Here is an 18864-nt window from a genome sequence, read left to right as displayed (position 1 = left end):
TTTTGCTAATAAAATAATGATAAAAAATACTTTCACAATGCAGATGTTTATTTCAACTACTGTAAGTACATCTCAGCTACATTTTAGTTGCACTTACCCCCCCCCAGCTCCACGACCACATGTAAAACCGTGCTGAGATGTTTTCAAACACTTGTTTTTCTCAAGTTTCGTCAACTGTCTTCTGACTGTGAATAGAGCGATGTTGATTGCATTTGCATTTAAATCAAACTGGTTATAAGATTATAGAGTACATGGCCATAAAGGCTAGATCATTTTTCAAGCTATTCAAACATTCATAGATGACCAGCAGTGTCAAATAATATAAACAGTGGTTATAGAGGGTGCAACCAGTCAGCACATGAGGAGTAAATGACAGTTGGCTTTTCATAGCCGAGCATTCAGAGGTCAAGACAGCAAGTGTGTGTGCGTGTGCGAGAGAGATAGAGGATCAGTAATGCATGGAATATAGCAATAAGAATGTCAGTTTAATATGCAGTGTAGATCACCTCCTATTACCCTTCTCAGAGTTTTAAGAATTGTGTGTGTTAAATTATTTGTGACATTGTGGCATTTAAAGCATATTGAAGATAGAAGCAATAGCATTTGAAACAATAGCCTACTCGCGTGTGGTCAGCTATTTCAGCACCGTTCCATGCTGCTCTGAGACAAGCATGGGGACTGGTCTTGATGAAACAATGAGATTTTTATTTTCACTGAATCTCCGTTTGGTATTGGTTTGACTACAATTAGGGTGTGGAAATGTTAGGATTATTTTGCTCTTAGTAGCCTACTCCCGACTGTCACGTCCTGACCAGCAGAGGGAGTAGTGGTTTAGTATTTTTGTTAGGACGTGGCAGAGGGATGTTTGTTTTGTATGGTGGTGGTTTTTGTGTGTGTTGTGAGGGGTGTTTGATTTATGTGTTCCTGGGTTTTGGGTGTATGTTCTAGGTTGTATTTCTGCATTTTTGTCTAGTTTAGGTTTCCTATGTTTAGGTTTGGGTGCTGGACTCTTAGTTGGAGGCAGGTGTTTCTAGTTGCCTCTGATTGAGAGTCCTATATAGGGGTGTGTGTTTTTTTTTTGTAGATTGTGGGTAGTTGTATTTGCACTGCGTTATGTTAGCCTGCAAATATGTTAGCTGTCTTTCTTGTTTTTCCCGTTACTCACTTTATATAATAAATTAAAGTATGAGTATTCCGGTACCAGCTGCGCCTTGGTCTCATCTCTTCAACGACGATTGTGACACCGACTGGTCACGTTGTACAGCATCATATTTTCCTAACGGAAACCCTGAGGTTTCGTTTTTCTTTTTTTTTGGAATAGAAACACCATAATATTAATCAAATGAATTAAGCTACATTTCTTTAAAAAAATCCCATGTACTATGTTCTTTCAAAAAAAGGTTTTCATTTCTCTTGTACAGCCAATATCACAAAAATCAAATGCTTCTCAAAAATGCCCTCTTGTGGTCAAACTAGCACTAACTAGCATTAATGGCAACATTGGCTGACACTAAAATAACGTGTCATAGAATTCTGTGGCAGCCCGCAAGGTGTTCTGCAGTATGACACAACTTTTACAGGAAGAACCACTGTATGATAACATTATAGTACAGTACAGTATGATAACAGTATAGTATATGTAACTGGTGTGAAATGACTAGCTAGTTAGCGGGGTACATACTAATAGCGTTTCAATCGGTGACGTCACGCTCTCTGAGACCTTGAAGTAGTTGTTTCCCATGCCCTGCAAGGGCCGCGGATTTTGTGGAGCGATAGGTAATGCTGCTTCATGGGAGGCAGTTGTTGATGTGTTCAGACGGTCCCTGGTTCGAGCCCAGTTAGGGGCGAGGAGAGGGACTGAAGAAACACTGTTACATATAGTATAGTACAGTATTATAACAGTACAGTATAGTAGGATAACAGTATAGTACAGTACAGTGTGATAATAGTATAGTACAGTATTATAACAGTATAGTACAGTACAGTATGATAACAGTATAGTACAGTACAGTATGATAACAGTATACAGTAGTATAGTACAGTACAGTATGATAACAGTATACAGTAGTATACTACAGAACAGTATACAGTAGTATAGTACAGTACAGTATGATAACAATATACAGTAGTATAGTACAATATAGTAGAATAACAGTATACTACAGTACAGTGTGATAATAATATAGTACATTATTATAACACTATAGTACAGAACATTATGATAACAGTATAGTACAGTACATTATGGTAACACTATAGTACAGTACAGTATGATAACAGTACAGTACAGTATGATAACAGTATACAGTAGTATAGTACAGTACAGTATGATAACATTATACCATAGTATACTACAGTACAGTATGATAACCATATACAGTAGTATAGTACAGTGCAGTATGATAACAGTATACAGTAGTATTGTACAGTACAGTATGATAACAGTATACTAAAGTATAGTATGATACCATTACAGTATAGTACAGTACAGTATGATAACAGTGTACAGTGGTATAGTACAGTATAGTATGATAACAGTATAGTAAACGATATAATGTTAATAGTATAGTATAGTACAGTATGATGACAGTATTCAGATTCAGAAAATTTTAATCTCCTCAGAGAGGCAATTCATTTTGCAGCAGTCATAAAACGTATAATGTAAAGATTGCAAAGGATATTTACAAGCAAATAGGCAGGGTAAGTGCAGTTTCATAGTGCAAGTGCTAAGTGCAATTAGTCCAACATTTTGTTAAGTTTCAGAATTGCATTCTGAATACATTTTTTTATCCGGCCAGCAGGGTGGAGTGGATGGGAAGAGTCAACCGCTAATGTATTTGCCTACTGGAGGGCTCTGCCCTGGTAGAGAGAGGACAGTTCTGCTGCCCCATGATTTCTCCACAAGTCCTGACTATCTTGCTCAACCTATTTTTCTGTGCAACCTTGATATTCCCAAACCAGCAGGTCAAGCAGTAGGACAGAATGCTCTCAATGAATGATTTATAAAAGAGAACCATGATAGTTAGATCAACATTAAAAAAGTGTAGTTTCCGTAGGAAACAACAGTCTCTGTTGGCTGTTTTTTTTAAAAAGCGTCAGTACACTGATCCCAGGACAGCTTGTTGTCAATGACTAGCCCACGGTATTTGTACTCCTCAACTATTTCAGTGGGCTCACCTTTTATAAGTGATGGTGTGTGAATGGTAGTGTTCCTTACAAAGCTAATCACCATGTCCTTTGTTTTTGGTGTATTCAATATTAGATGGGATGACTCACATCATACAGTAAAGTCATTCAGAGCCGGTCCATGCTCCGTCTCAACCCTTTCGAGAAGACTGAACACAGCAGTATCGTCAGCATATTTGATCAGGTGGCACCCTGGGAACCGGCTCCGGCAGCTGTCTGTATACAGTATGTATAGTACTGGTGAAAGAACACTGCCCTGTGGCGTTCCAACTGCAGAAGTGTGTTGCCAACTCGTACCTGCTGAGACCTATCAGGAAGTGATAAGCATCTAGTCCGAAATCTCCTCTCAATCTGTCCGCGAGGACCAACGGATCGATTGTGTAAAATGCCGAGGAGAAATCTGCGAACATGATACGTACATGGGTTTTACTGCCGTCCAAATGCATGTTCACCAGATGTAAGAGCGAAAGGATGGCATCATCTGTCCCTCTCTCTGACCGGTATGTAAATTGGTGGGGGTCAGGAAGGTGTCTGGTGGTGTTGATTATGTATGCTTTTTCAAGAGATTTCATCAAGAGAGATGTCAGAGCGATAGGTCTGTAATCATTTGATGCAGATGGATGAAAGGTTTTTGGGACAGGTAAAACAATAATTTTTTTCCATAGAGATGGAATTTCCAATGTATCCAGGGCCCACTAGAAGAGAGAGCAGAAGACACCGCTCAGCTGAGTGGAACAGTGTTTCAAGACATGACCACTTATGTTATCAGGCCCCGGGGTCTTTCGTGCTCCAGTGCTTTTGAACACTCGTTATACAACTTCCTCATTGATGACAAGCGCACTGTCGGTTGCCATGACACCTCCTTAAGACTGGCCGGGGAAGCAGGGGCCTCCCCTGTTTCAAAGCGGGTGAAGAACTTGTTTAGTTCATTGGCTGTAGAGAGGCACACTCTCTCGTCCAGGCAGGGATTGATACATTGCCTCCCTTTGAAGGGGGCGTTTGCCATATTCTTAATGCCCAACCAGGCAGACAGAGAGTCTCCTTGTGACATTATCTGTTGCATCTTGTCCTTCTACTGGCATCTCACCATTTTTATCTCTTTGTTCACCTCTCTCTGTACCTCTTTTCTTTCGAGTGGATTCCCGGAGGCAAATACTTGTTTCTTCTTGTTAAGCACCACTTTTCTTTGGTCACCCATGGTTTGTTGTTAGGAAATATCTTACATGTTTTTGGGGATCACCAAATCAACACAGAATTCAATATAGCCAGATATTATGTTAGTCTACTCGTTCAGGTCAGCTGATGATTCTTCAAATACACTCCAGGTGGTACAATCAAAGCATCACTGCAATTAATCAATACTGTCATTGTCCCACACCTGTATTTGTTTTTCACCACCTCCCTTTTGAGCAACTGTTTATGTTGGTTGTAGAAATACAATGTTCTGATCCACCCAGTGGAGGTCTGGCGAAGGATGAATACGCTTTGGGGATCGAGACGTAACATAAGTCAATTATCTTATTTTTCCTCGTTAGACAAGTCACATACTGGGGGTAAGTACTCAGTGTGCTTGAGAGTGCAGCTATTGAAATCCCCCATGATGAATTTGGGCGCATCAGGGGAAATCACATAAAGCTCTTGATTGAGGTTAAAAATGATGTCAGCTGCATTGACACCGTTTGCTCTTGGATGGATATAAACATCTATCAGAAAAAGCATGGTGAACTCACGGGGGAGGGGGAAGGGGTGCAGTGACACTGACAGTAGCTCTGTATCGGGAGTGCAAATTTATTTCCTGACAATTGTAGTTTTACACCATCTATCATTTATCAGAACACAGACTTCGCCTCCGTGCTCCGTACCAGTAGTTTCACTGTCTCTGTCCATCTGAGTAATAGTGAATCCGTCAGGGGTAACTTCAGAGTCGGGGCCCGCCTCCGACAGCCAAGTTATAGGCCATCACACAGGCCTCCCTGTATACATATAGATATCATGAATGTGCCCGCAATTTGTCCATTTCCCCCTTAAGCGATTGGACATGAGAGAGCAGGATAGTTGGAAACGTGATCTTTTTTTTGTTCCTCCTCAACCTCTGGCCAAACCTCTTTTCCTTCTTAGTAGTCCTTCACCTGGGTTGTGTTGTCTCACCATCTTTGCAGGTCTTTATTTAACCTTTATTTAACTAGACAAGTTAGTTACGAACAAATTCTTATTTTATAATGACACCCTACCCCGGCCAAACCCTACCCCGGCCCAAACAATTGTGCACCGCCCTATGGACTCCCGATCACGGCCGGTTGTGATACAGCCCAGGATCAAACCAGGGTCTGTAGTGACGCCTCTAGTACTGAGACGCAGTGCCTTAGATCACTGCGCCACTCGGGAGCCCCTTTGATCCATTCTCCCAAACGTGAGTTATTACAATGTAAAAGATAGTCTCTGCTATAGCGGACGAGTTTAAACAACAAACAAACGCTGCAGGGCTCCAGTACAGTATGATAACAGTATTCTACAGTATGATAGCAGTATAGTATAGTATAGTTCAGTACAGTATGATAACAGTATAGTACAGAACAGTATGCTAACATTACAGTATGATAACAGTATAGTACAGTACAGTACAATACAGTATGATAACATTATAGTACAGTATGATAACAGTATAATACAGTACAGTATGATAACAGTATAGTGCAGTACTGTACAGTATGATAACAGTATAGTATAATACAGTACAGTATGATAACAGTATACTACGGTATGATACCAGTATAGTACAGTAAAGTATATAACAGTATGATAGCAGTATAGTATAGTTCAGTACAGCATGATAACGGTATAGTACAGTATGATAACAGTATAATACAGTACAGTACAGTATGATAACAGTAGAGTATAATACAGTACAGTATGATAACAGTATAGTACAGTACAGTATGATATTGGTATAATACAGTACAGTATGATAACAGTATAGTACAGTACAGTACAGTACAGTATGATAACAGTAGAGTATAATACAGTACAGTATGATAACAGTATACTACTGTATGATACCAGTATAGTACAGTAAAGTATGATAACAGTAGGATATTAGTATAGTATAGTACAGTAAAGTATGATAACAGTATGATATCAGTATAGTATAGTTCAGTACAGTATGATAACAGTATAGTATGGCATGATACCATTATAGTACAGTAAAATATGATAGCATTATAGTATAGTACAGTCCAGTATGGTAACAGTATAGTGCAGTACAATACAGTATAATAATGGTATATTATAGTACACTACAGTGTGATAACAGTATAGTACAGTATGATAACATTATAGTAAAGCACACTGCAGTATGATAACAGTATAGTACAGTAAAGTATGATAGCATTATAGTATAGTACAGTATGATAACAGTATAGTACAGTACTGTATGATAACACTATAGTTGATTGTAGCTTGCAGGGCCTGTTGTCCCCCTCCTCCCCTGTTAGCTTGGAGGCTAATGGATTGATTGTAGTTGGCAGGGCCTGTTGTCCCCCTCCTCCCCTGTTAACTTGGAGGCAAATGGATTGACTGTAGTTGGCAGGGCCTGTTGTCACCCTCTTCCCCTGTTAGCTTGGAGGCTAATGGATTGATTGTAGCTTGTGTGGCCTGTTGTCATCCTCCTCTCCTGTTAGCTTGGAGGCTAATGAATTGATTGTAGTTTGCAGGGCCTGTTGTCATCCTCCTCTCCTGTTAGCTTGGAGGCTAATGGATTGATTGTAGTTTGCAGGGCCTGTTGTCATCCTCCTCTCCTGTTAGCTTGGAGGCTAATGGATTGATTGTAGTTTGCAGGGCCTGTTGTCCTCCTCCTCTCCTGTTAGCTTGGAGGCTAATGGATTGATTGTAGTTTGCAGGGCCTGTTGTCATCCTCCTCTCCTGTTAGCTTGGAGGCTAATGGATTGATTGTACCTTGCATGGCCTGTTGTCCTCCTCTCCTGTTAGCTTGGAGGCTAATGGATTGATTGTAGCATTCAGCACGTACATCTTTCTTGTTTGTTTATTGTCTATGTGGAGTTGACGAGAGCTCTACAGGGCACAGCTTTGCGTCAGTAAGGGGACCAATGATAGCTTGGTCCATTACAGTGCTACAGTAAACTGTCATTATTTTAGAATTTGTTTACATTAAACACAAGCATCAAAACTAGGCTGCACAACATGTTCCTATGGGTATGGGCTGGGGTCGATTTTTGACTGGTGGTCTGTCTTGATTTGCAGGCCTGGAGGTGAGTGTTGTTGAGGAGAGGCTGATCTACAATACTGCTTTGTGTGTGTGTGTGTGTGTGTATGTGTGTGTGTGTGTGTGTGTGTGTGTGTGTGTGTGTGTGTGTGTGTGTGTGTGTGTGTGTGTGTGTGTGTGTGTGTGTGTGTGTGTGTGTGTGTGTGTGTGTGTGTGTGTGTGTGTGTGTCTGTTCTATGTGTCTGTGAAAGCTACAGGGACACCAGTGTTTACTCACTCCATGCACGCACGCGCGCACAGGCACACATACACACACACACACACACACACACACACACACACACACACACACACACACACACACAGAAACACTGATCCCCCACACATTTTTAATATTTAGCACACTCCACCTGTTTATATAAATGTTAGCATGTCTCTCTCTCTCTCTCTCTCTCTCTCTCTCTCTCTCTTTTTTTTAATATGGGAGAGTAGCACACTCCACCTGTTTATGTAAATGTGTGTCAGCCAGCTCTGGGCCAGACCGACACTAGCACATGTCTATTAGCATGTCTCTCTTCTCTTCCGTCTTTCTTCTCTCTCTCTCTCTCTCTCTCTCTCTCTCTTCTCTCTCTCTTCGCTCTCTCTTTCTCTCTTCTCTCTCTTCTCTCTCTCTCCCTCTCTCTCTTCCTCTCTCTCTTTTCTCTCTCATGGGAAACATATGTTTACATTGCCAAAGCAAGTGAAATAGATCATTTTTATTAACAGTAAACATTACACTCACAAAAGTTCCAAAAGAATAAAGACATTTCAAAGGTCATATTATGTATAGATACAGTGTTGTAATGATGTGCAAAATAGTTAAAGTAAAAAAGAGACAATAACTAAACAAAAATATGAGTTGTATTTACAATGAACTTTGTTCTTCACTGGTTGCCCTTTTCTTGTAGCAACAGGTCACAAATCTTGCTACTGTGATTGCTCACTGTGGTATTTCACCCAGTAGATATGGGAGTTTATCAAAATTAGATTTGTTTTTTAATTATTTGTGGGTCTGTCTAATCTGAGGGAAATGTGTGTCTCTAATATGGTCATACATTTGACAGGAGGTTAGGAAGTGCAGCTCAGTTTCCACTTCATTTTGTGGGCAGTGTGCACATAGCCTGTCTTCTGTTGAGAGCTTGGTCTGCCTTCGGTAGCATTTCTCAATAGCAAGGCTATGCTCACTGAGTCTGTACATAGTCAAAGATTTCCTTGATTTTGGGTCAGTCACTGTGTACTCTCTGTTTAGGGACAAATAGCATTCTAGTTTGCTATGTTTTTTTGTTAATTCTTTCCAATGTGTCAAGTGATTATCTTTTTGTTTTCTCATGATTTGTTTGGGTCTAATTGTGTTGCTGTCCTGGGGCTCCGTGGGGTCTGTTTTTGTTTGTGAACAGAGCCCCAGGACCAGCTTGCTTAGGGGACTCTTCTCCAGGTACATCTCTCTGTAGGTATGGCTTTGTTATGGAAGGTTTGGGAATCGCTTCCTTTTAGGTGGCTATAGAATTTAACAGCTCTTTTCTGGATTTTAATAATTTGCGGGTATTGGCCTGATTCTGCTCTGCATGCATTATTTGGTGTTTTACATTGTACACGGGGATATTTTTGCAGAATTCTGCATGCAGTGTCTCAATTTGGTATTTGTCCCATTTTGTGAATTCTTGGTTGGTGAGAGGACCCCAGACCTCACAACCGTAAAGGGCAATGGGTTCTATAACTGATTCAAGTATTTTTAGCCAGATCCTAGTTGGTATGTCGAATGTGATGGCATAGAAGGCCCTTCTTACCTTGTCTCAGCTCTTTCACAGCTTTGTGGAAGTTACCTGTGGCACTGATGTTTAGACCAAGGTATATACAGTGGGGGAAAAAAGTATTTGATCCCCTGCTGATTTTGTATGTTTGCCCACTGACAAAGAAAGGATCAGTCTATAATTTTAATGGTAGGTTTATTTGAACAATGAGAGACAGAATAACAACAAAAATATCCAGAAAAACGCATGTCAAAAATGTTATAAAATTATTTGCATTTTAATGAGGGAAATAAGTATTTGACCCCCTCTCAATCAAAAAGATTTCTGGCTCCCAAATAAATCTACTATTAAAATTATAGACTGATCATTTCTTTGTAAGTGGGCAAACGTACAGAATCAGCAGGGGATCAAATACTTTTTTCCCCCACTGTATAGTTTTTTGTGTGCTTTAGGGCAACAGTGTCTAGATGGAATTTGTATTTGTGGTCCTGGCGACTGGACCTTTTTTGGAACACCATTATTTTGGTCTTATTGAGATTTACTGTCAGGGCCCAGGTCTGGCAGAATCTGTGAAGAAGATCTAGGTACTGCTGTACAGTGCCTTGCAAAAGTATTCATCCCCCTTGGCGTATTTCCTATTTTGTTGCATTACAACCTGTAAGTTAAATAGATATTTATTTGGATTTCATGTAATGGCCATACATAAAATACTCCAAATTGGTGAAGTGAAATGAAAAAAATGACTTATTTAAAAAAAAAATGGTAGAAAGAAAATGTAAAAGTGGTGTGTGCATATGTATTCACCCTCTTTGCTTTGAAGCCCCTAAACAAGATCTGGTGCAACCAATTACCTTCAGAAGTTACATAATTAGTTAAATAAAGTCGCCTGTGTGCAATCTAAGTGTCACATGATCTGTCACATGATCTCAGTATATATACACCTGTTCTGAAAGGCCCCAGAGTCTGCAACACCACTAAGCAAGGAGGCGGCACCATGAAGACCAAGGAGCTCCCCAAACAGGTCAGGGAAAAAGTTGTTGAGAAGTACAGATCAGGGTTGGGTTATAAAAAAATATCTGAAACTTTGAACATCCCACAGAGCACCATTAAATCCATTATTAAAAAATGGAAAGAATATGGCACCACAACAAACCTGCCAAGAGAGGGCCGCCCACCAAAACTCACGGACCATGCAAGGAGGGCATTAATCAGAGAGGCAACAAAGAGACCAAAGATAACCTTGAAGGAGCTGCAAAGCTCCACGGCGGAGATTGGAGTATGTGTCCATAGGACAGCTTTTAGACGTACACCCCACAGTGCTGGGCTTTATGGAAGAGTGGCCAGAAAAAAGCCATTGCTTAAAGAAAAGAATAAGCAAACACGTTTGGTGTTCGCCAAAAGTCATGTGGGAGACTCTCCAAACATATGGAAGAAGGTACTCTGGTCATATGAGTCTAAAATGTTGCTTTTTGGCCATCAAGGAAAACGCTATGTCTAGTGCAAACCCAAAACCTCTCATCACCCCGAGAACAACATCCCCACAGTGAAGCATGGTGGTGGCAGCATCATGCTGTAGGGATGTTTTTCATCGGCAGGGACTAGGAAACTGTTCAGAATTGAAGGAATGATGGATGGCGCTAAATACAGGGAAATTCTTGAGGGAAACCTGTTTCAGTCTTCCAGAGATTTGAAACTGGGACGGAGGTTCACCTTCCAGCAGGACAATGACCCTAAGCATACTGCTAAAGCAACACTCAAGTGGTTTAACCCCTGGTAATCCTATCGCCATTAGCATAACAAAATGTAATTTTTATTTTTTTTCAAATATAGTACTATGTTATATCGTTTTATAGATACACCTCTCATGAATCGAACCACGTTGTCCGATTTCAAAAAGGCTTTACAGCAAAAGCAAAACATTAGATTATGTTAGAGGAGTATATCGTAAAAGTAGCCACATCGCCATTTTCCGACCAACCACATGCATCACAAATAACCAAAAAACAGCTAAATGCAGCACTAACCTTTGACAATCTTCATCAGATGACACTCCTAGGACATCATGTTACACAATACATGCATTCTTTTGTTCGATAAAGTTCATATTTATATATAAAAACAGCATTTTACATCGGCGCGTGACATTGACTAACTATTTTCCCTCAAATGCATCCGGTGAAACAGTGCTATAATTTACTAAATTACTATTCGAAAACATTTTTAAAATGTAATATTGTCATTCTAAGATTTATAGATGAATATCTCTTGAAAGCACCTGTAATGCCAGATTTAAAAATAACTTTACTGGGTAATCACACTGCGATAAAAGGGGATGCGATACTCAGAAAAATAGGCTACCGTTACAGGTCAGCGCCATCTTGGAACAATCGCATATCAAATCTACTCTTCTATACTATTGTCAATAATCCCTTACCTTTGATTATTTTCATCAGAAAGCACTTCCAGGAATCCCAGGTCCACAACAGATGTATTTTCGTTCGAAAAAGTTAATCCTTTACGTCCCAATAGCTTGTTCTTTTTAGTGCGTTCTGAAGGCTGCTCCAAAACTTCCGTCGGCCGCGGGTCTCCTCTTTCAATAAAATGCATTTTTTTTAATTTAGGTTCGTTCAAACATGTCAAACGTTGTATAACATAAATCTTTAGGGCCTTTTTCAACCAGAGCTCCAATAAGATTCAAGGGGGACGATTGCATTGTCTTTCAAAACGTTTCAAAAGGGGAGGGTAGCCAGGGGCACCGGCGTCATAATGGTGATGGCCCTCCTCATGTGACCACTTTCCACAGCGTCTCATTCAGTCAGTTTTCACAGTAGGAGACTCAAATCACTTTGTAAAGACTGGGGACATCTAGTGGAAGCAATAGGAAGTGCTCAATGAACCATTGCTCACGGTGTGATTTATAGGCAAAGTGATGAAGTTGAGTCCGCAATTCAGAATTCCACATCCTGTTACGATCGGTCTCGGGGTTTTGACTGCCATATGAGTTCTGTTATACTCACAGACACCATTCAAACAGTTTTAGAAACTTTAGGGTGTTTTCTATCCACAAGTATTAATTATATGCATATCCTAGCTTCTGAGTTTGAGTAGGAGGCCGTTTAAAATGGGCACGAATTTTTTTCAAAAATTGCTGTAGCGCCCCCTATCCTAGGCGACCGTCAAGAGGTTAACAGTTGTTAAGACACTAACAGCTTATAGACAGTAGGCAAATAAGGTCACAGTTATGAAAACATAGGACAGTAAAGAGGCCTTTCTACTGACTCTGAAAGACACCAAAAGAAAGATACCCAAGGTCCCTGCTCATCTGCGTGAACATGCCTTAGGCATGCTGCAAGGAGGCATGAGGACTGCAGATGTGGCCAGGGCAATAAATTGCAATGTCCATACTGTGAGACACCTAAGACAGTGCTACAGGGAGACAGGACGAACAGCTGATCATCCTCACAGTGACAGACCACATGTAACAACACCTGCACAGGATCGGTACATCCGAACATCACACCTGCAGGACAGGTATAGGATGGCAACAACTGCCCGAGTTACACCAGGAACGCACAATCCCTCCATCAGTGCTCAGACTGTCCGCAATAGGCTGAGAGAGGCTGGACTGAGGGCTTGTAGGCCTGTTGTAAGGCAGGTCCTCACCAGACATCAACAACGTTGCCTATGGGCACAAACCCACCATCGCTGGACCAGACAGGACTGGCAAAAAGTGCTCTTCGCTGACGAGTCGCGGTTTTGTCTCACCAGGGGTGATGGTCGGATTTGCGTTTATCATCGAAGGAATGAGCGTTACACCGAGGCCTGTACTCTGGAGCGGGATCAATTTGGAGGTGGAGGGTCCATCAGGGTCTGGGGCGGTGTGTCACAGCATCATCAGACTGAGCTTGTTGTCATTGCAGGCAATCTCAACGCTGTGTGTTACAGGGAAGACATCCTCCTCCCTCATGTGGTACCCTTCCTGCAGGCTCATCCTGACATAACCCTCCAGCATGACAATGCCACCAGCCATACTGCTCATTCTGTGCGTGATTTCCTGCAAGACAGGAATGTCAGTGTTCTGCCATGGCCAGCGAAGAGCCCGGATCTCAATCCCATTGAGCACATCTGGGACCTGTTGGACCGGAGGGTGAGGGCTAGGGCCATTCCCCCCAGAAATGAATGGGAACTTGCAGGTGCCTTGGTGGAAGAGTGGGGTGGAAGAGTGGGGTAACATCTCCCAGCAAGAACTGGCAAATCTGGTGCATGAAGTGGAGATGCACTGCAGTATTTATTGCAGCTGTTGGCCAAACCAAATACTGACTGTTACTTGTTCAGGGACACATTATTCAACGTCTGTTAGTCACATGTCTGTGGAACTTGTTCAGTTTATGTCTCAGTTGTTGAATCTTGTTATGTTCATACAAATATTTACACATGTTAAGTTTGCTGAAAATAAATGCAGTTGACAGTGAGAGGACGTTTCTTTTTTTGCTGAGTTTAGTTGTGCTGTTACACTGTGTGTAATATCTATATTATTGTGTGGGTGGTGTTATGCTGCGACTGGGCTGGGTCAAGTGTATGTCTGTCTGCTGCCAATGGGTTGTGATTCATGCAGCTTTAATTGGGCCAGTGGATGGCTCTTGTGTGGAAAGCTGTGGGTCTTGGGATGTGGAGTGGACCATATTGCCCACACAGAGGACCAGGACCTCTCATCCCTCCTCCTCTCCTCCTCCTCTTTCTCTCTCTCTTTACACACATAGTGTATTTTTGTCTCTGTGTGTTTGCATGTTCGATCATGTACATGTACATGCATTTACCTGTGTTTCCACTCGATTGTGTAGTCATGCATGAATGCAGTGCTCAATCTCAGTGATATGTAACGGGGATTGCTAGCAAGGTACGTCAATCACATATCTGCAGGCCTAATGCTGTGAGAACATGTTGTCTAATGCTGTGAGCACATGTTGTCTAATGCAGTGAGCACATGTTGTCTAATGCAGTGAGCACATGTCTAATGCAGTGAACACATGTTGTCTAATGCATTGAATGCACGTTGTCTAATGTGTTAAACACATGTTGCCTAATGCAGTGAACACATGTTGTCTAATGCAGTGAGCACATGTTGTCTAATGCAGTGAGCACATGTTGCCTAATGCAGTGAGCACATGTTGTCTAATGCAGTGAGCACATGTTGTCTAATGCAGTGAACACATGTTGTCTAATGCAGTGAGCACGTGTTGTCTAATGCAGTGAGCACATGTTGTCAAATGCAGTGAACACATGTTGCCTAATGCAGTGAAAACATGTTGTCTAATGCAGTGAGCACATGTTGTCAAATGCAGTGAACACATGTTGCCTAATGCAGTTAAAACATGTTGCCTAATGCAGTGAACACACATTGTCTAATGCAGTGAACACACATTGTCTAATGCAGTGAGCACATGTTGTCTAATGCATTGAATAAACGTTGCCTAATGCAGTTAGCACATGTTGTCTAATGCAGTGAGCACATGTTGTCTAATGCAGTGAACACATGTTGTCTAATGAAGTGAGCGCGTGTTGTCTAATGCAGTGAGCACATGTTGTCAAATGCAGTGAACACATGTTGCCTAATGCAGTGAAAACACGTTGCCTAATGCAGTGAACACACATTGTCTAATGCAGTGAGCACATGTTGTCTAATGCATTGAATAAACGTTGCCTAATGCAGTTAGCACATGTTGTCTAATGCAGTGAGCACATGTTGTCAAATGCAATGAATAAACGTTGCCTAATTCAGTGAGCACATGTTGTATAATGCAGTGAGCACATGTTGCCCAATGCAGTGAACACACTGAATAATTCATTGAAAACGCGTTGTCTAATGCAGTGAACACACATTGTCTAATGCAGTGAACACATGTTGTCAAATGCATTGAGCACATTATATCTAATGCAGTGAACACATGTTGTCTAATGCAGTGAACACATGTTGTCTAAAGCAATGAGCACATGTTCTCTAATGCATTGAATGCACATTGCCTAATGCAGTGAACACATGTTGTCTAATGCAGTGAGCAAATGTTGTCTAATGCAGTGAACACATGTTGTAAATTGAAAGTGAGCACATTTTGTCCAATGCAGTGAGCACATGTTGTCTAATGCAGTGAACACATGTTGTCTAATGCAATGAATACATGTTGCCTAATGTAGTGAACACACATTGCCTAATTCAGTAAACACATGTTGCCTAATGTTGTGAACACACATTGTCTAATGCAGTGAACACACATTGTCTAATGCAGTTAGCACATGTTGTCTAATGCAGTGAGCACATGTTGTCAAATGCAGTGAATACACATTGCCTGATGCAGTGAAAACACATTGCCTAATTCAGTGAACATATGTTGTCTAATTCAGTGAGCACATGTTGTCTAATGCACTGAACACATGTTGTCTAATGCAGTGAGCACATGTTGCCTTAAGCAGTGAGCACATGTTGTCTAATATATTTAATACACGTTGCCTAATGTGGTGAACACGTTGGATAATGCATTGAACACATGTTGTCTAATGCAGTGAGCACATGTTGCCTTATGTAGTGTGCACATGTTGTCTAATGCATTGAATACACATTGCATAATGCAGTGGACACATGTTGTCTAATGAAATGAATACACGTTGCCTAATGCAGTGAACACACATTGCCTAATTCAGTGAACACATGTTGTCAAATGCAGTCAACACATGTTGACTAATGCGGTGAACACATGTTGTCTAATGCAGTGAGGGCATTTTGTCTTATGCAGTGAGCACATGTTGTCTAATGCAATGAATACACAATGCCTAATGCAGTGAACACATATTGCCTAATTCAGTGAACACATGTTGCCTAATGCAGTGAACACACATTGTCTAATGCAGTGAACACACATTGTCTAATGCAGTGAACACATGTTGTCTAATGCAGTGAACAGATGTTGTCGAATGCAGTTAAAACATGTTGTTTAATGAATGTTGTCTAATGCTGTGACCACATGTTGTCTAATACAGTGAACACATGTTGTTTAATGCATGTTGTCTAATACAGTGAACATATGTTGTCTAATGCAGTGAGCACACATTGCCTAATGCAGTGAACATATGTTTTCCAATGCAGTGAACACATGTTGTCTAATGCAGTGACCACATGTTGTCTAATGCATTGAACACATGCTGTCTAATGCAGTGAACACATGTTGTTTAATGCGTGTTGTCTAATGCAGTGAACACATGTTGTCTAATGCAGCGAACACATGTTGTTTAATGCATGTTGTCTAATGCAGTGAACATATGTTGTCTAATGCAGTGATCACACATTATGCAGTGAGCACATGTTGTCTAATGCATTGAATACACTTTGCCTAATGCGGTGAACACATGTTGTCTAATGCAGTGAGCACATGTTGTCTAATGCAGTGGACACATGTTGTCAAATGCATTGAATAAACGTTGCCTAATGCAGTGAGCACATGTTGTCTAATGCAGTGAACACACATTGCCTAATACAGTGAACACATGTTCTGTAATACGGTGAACACATGTTGTCTAATGCAGTGAGCACATCTTGTCTAATGCAGTGAACACATGCTGTCTAATGCAGTAACCACATTTTGTCAAATGCAGTGAACACATGTTGTCTAATGCAGTGAAAACATGTTGTTTAATGCATGTTGTCTAATGCTGTGAAGACATGTTGTCTAATGCAGTGAACACATGTTGTTTAATGCATGTTGTCTAATGCAGTGAACATATGTTGTCTAATGCAGTGAACACACATTGACTAATGCAGTGAACATATGTTTTCCAATGCAGTGAACACATGTTGCTTAATGCAGTGAGCAGATGTTGTCTAATGCCGGGAACACGTTGTTTAATGCATGTTGTCTAATGCAGTGAACATATCTTGTCTAATGCAGTGAATACACATTGCCTAATACAGTGAACACATGTTTTCAAAGTCAGTGAACACATGTCTAATGATGTGAACACATGTTGTCTAATGTAGTGAACACGTTGTCTAATGCAGTTGTCTATTGCAGTGAACTGATGTTGTATAATACAGTGACTGTATGTTGTCTAATGCAGTGAGCACACATTGTCTAATGCCATGAACACATCTTGTCTAATGCAGTGAACACATGTTGTCTAATGCTGTCAGCACATTGTGTAATGCAGTTAACACGTTGTTTAATGCATTGAACACGTTGTTTAATGCAGTGAACACATGTTATCTAATGCTACAGTGGGGGAAAAAAGTAGGATCAGTCTATAATTTTAATGGTAGGTTTATTTGAACAGTGAGAGACAGAATAACAACAAAAATATCCAGAAAAACGCATGTCAAAAATGTTATAAATTGATTTGCATTTTAATGAGGGAAATAAGCATTTGACCCCCTCTTAATCAGAAAGATTTCTGGCTCCCAGGTGTCTTTTATACAGGTAACGAGCTGAGATTAGGAGCACACTCCTAATCTCAGTTTGTTACCTGTAAAAAAGACACCTGTCCACAGAAGCAATCAATCAATCAGATTCCAAACTCTCCACCATGGCCAAGACAAAAGAGCTCTCCAAGGATGTCAGGGACAAGATTGTAGACCTACACAAGGCTGGAATGGGCTACAAGACCATCGCCAAGCAGCTTGGTGAGAAGGTGACAACATTTGGTGCGATTATTCGCAAATGGAAGAAACACAAAAGAACTGTCAATATCCCTCGGCCTGGGGCTCCATGCAAGATCTCACCTCGTGGAGTTGCAATGATCATGAGAACGGTGAGGAATCAGCCCAGAACTACACGGGAGGATCTTGTCAATGATCTCAAGGCAGCTGGGACCATAGTCACCAAGAAAACAATTGGTAACACACTATGCCGTGAAGGACTGAAATCCTGCAGCGCCCGCAAGGTCCCCCTGCTCAAGAATACATATACATGCCCGTCTGAAGTTTGCCAATGGACATCTGAATGATTCAGAGGACAACTGGTGAAAGTGTTGTGGTCAGATGAGACCAAAATGGAGCTCTTTGGCATCAACTCAACTCGCCGTGTTTGGAGGAGGAGGAGTGCTGCCTATGACCCCAAGAACACCATCTCCACCGTCAAACATGGAGGTGGAAACATTATGCTTTGGGGGTGTTTTTCTGCTAAGGGGACGGGACAACTTCACCGCATCAAAGGGACGATGGACAGGGCCATGTATCGTCAAATCTTGGGTGAGAACCTCCTTCCCTCAGCCAGGGCATTGAAAATGGGTCGTGGATGGGTATTCCAGCATGACAATGACCCAAAACACACGGCCAAGGCAACAAAGGAGTGGCTCAAGAAGAAGCACATTAAGGTCCTGGAGTGGCCTAGCCAGTCTCCAGACCTTAATCCCATAGAAAATCTGTGGAGGGAGCTGAAGGTTCGAGTTGCCAAACTTCAGCCTCGAAACCTTAATGACTTGGAGAAGATCTGCAAAGAGGAGTGGGACAAAATCTCTCGTGAGATGTGTGCAAACCTGGTGGCCAACTACAAGAAACGTCTGACCTCTGTGATTGCCAACAAGGGTTTTGCCACCAAGTACTAAGTCATGTTTTGCAGAGGGGTGAAATACTTATTTCCCTCATTAAAATGCAAATCATTTTATAACATTTTTGACATGCGTTTT

At 41.2% G+C, this 18864-nt stretch overlaps 1 protein-coding gene across 3 annotated transcripts in view; it reads left to right on the top strand.

Annotated features, from left to right (window-relative positions):
* The window catches only part of LOC115152826 (protein kinase C epsilon type), a 218694-nt gene that overhangs the window by 97056 nt on the left and 102774 nt on the right, over positions 1-18864 (top strand). The gene's annotated exons all lie outside the window — the stretch shown is intronic.

This window comes from Salmo trutta, chromosome 18 (assembly GCF_901001165.1).
Source record: "Salmo trutta chromosome 18, fSalTru1.1, whole genome shotgun sequence".
Classification (NCBI taxonomy): Eukaryota; Metazoa; Chordata; class Actinopteri; order Salmoniformes; family Salmonidae; genus Salmo; species Salmo trutta.
Note: the sequence above shows the minus strand (reverse complement) of the source record. Positions and strands in the feature narration are given on the sequence as shown.